This window comes from Myotis davidii, unplaced genomic scaffold (genome assembly GCF_000327345.1).
Source record: "Myotis davidii unplaced genomic scaffold, ASM32734v1 scaffold1467, whole genome shotgun sequence".
Lineage (NCBI taxonomy): Eukaryota > Metazoa > Chordata > Mammalia > Chiroptera > Vespertilionidae > Myotis > Myotis davidii.
In genome coordinates, this window is record NW_006298267.1 from 721,745 (window position 1) to 722,698 (window position 954).

Sequence of the window (954 nt, forward strand, 5' to 3'; positions counted from 1 at the left end):
CCACATATGAGTGGGATCATGTGGTACTTGGCCTTCTCTGACTGGCTTATACATTTTACTTCATTATTACTCATTTATTTTTAAATATATTTTTACTGATTTCAGAGAGGAAGGGAGAGAGAGAGAGAAGCATCAATGATGAGAGGGAATCATGGATCTGCTGCCTCTTGCACACCACCCACTGGGGATCAAGCCCGCAAGCCGGGCCTGTGCCCTTGACGGGAATCGAACCCGGGACCCTTCAGTCCACAGGCCGACGCTCTATCCACGGAGCCACACCAGCCGGGGCCTCTTCTGCTTTCTTGCTTCCATACTGTTTCTTGTTTCTCTTTCCCGCCCGCTTTTGCCTTCCGTCAGAAGAGCAGCGTATACCTTTACCGCAAGCCTTTGTCGGGGGGTCGCAACCCTCCTTCCGTCTTCACACCTGTTCGGGCTCACACCCCTCGGCCTCCCTGACTGATGCCCACAGACGAGATGGACGTGTCCTTGGTGGGCGGCTCCCAAACCGCACTGCACAGCAGGTGGCAGGGAGTGGCAGGGCTCCAGCAGGGCGCACTGACCCCTCACAGTGACCAGAGGGCTCGGGTCAGGAAAATGTGGCTGAAATGCCGCCTGCGGCCACTACCCAGCGAACGCGTAGCGGGCGGACCTGCCCCGGGAGCAGTGCTTGTCCCTGGAAAAGGAAAAGCTGCCAGGAGAACTTCACACGGAGGCTTTACTGCGTTACTTATTGAAAATCTTAAAATGTGACTCAAATTCATTTGGTTCATTTGTAGACGTTCAGGAGCTAGTTTTTGTTGCATATTTTCATGATGGGGGTGGATTTCAGATGGCGGCCAGGCCAGCAGCTCTGGCCGGGCCTGAGGTCGTGGAAAAGGATGCGCTGTTATCCCAGAGTTTCAGGACCTGGTCCAGCGCCCTCGCTCCCCAGTGGTGCTGCCCTGTGGGTGGGCG

The 954-nt window shown here is 55.3% G+C and overlaps 1 protein-coding gene across 1 annotated transcript in view; it reads left to right on the forward strand.

The window, feature by feature from the left end:
• OSBPL1A (oxysterol binding protein like 1A) overlaps positions 1-954 on the forward strand; it is a 116,357-nt gene that overhangs the window by 76,098 nt on the left and 39,305 nt on the right. The window lies entirely within an intron of this gene.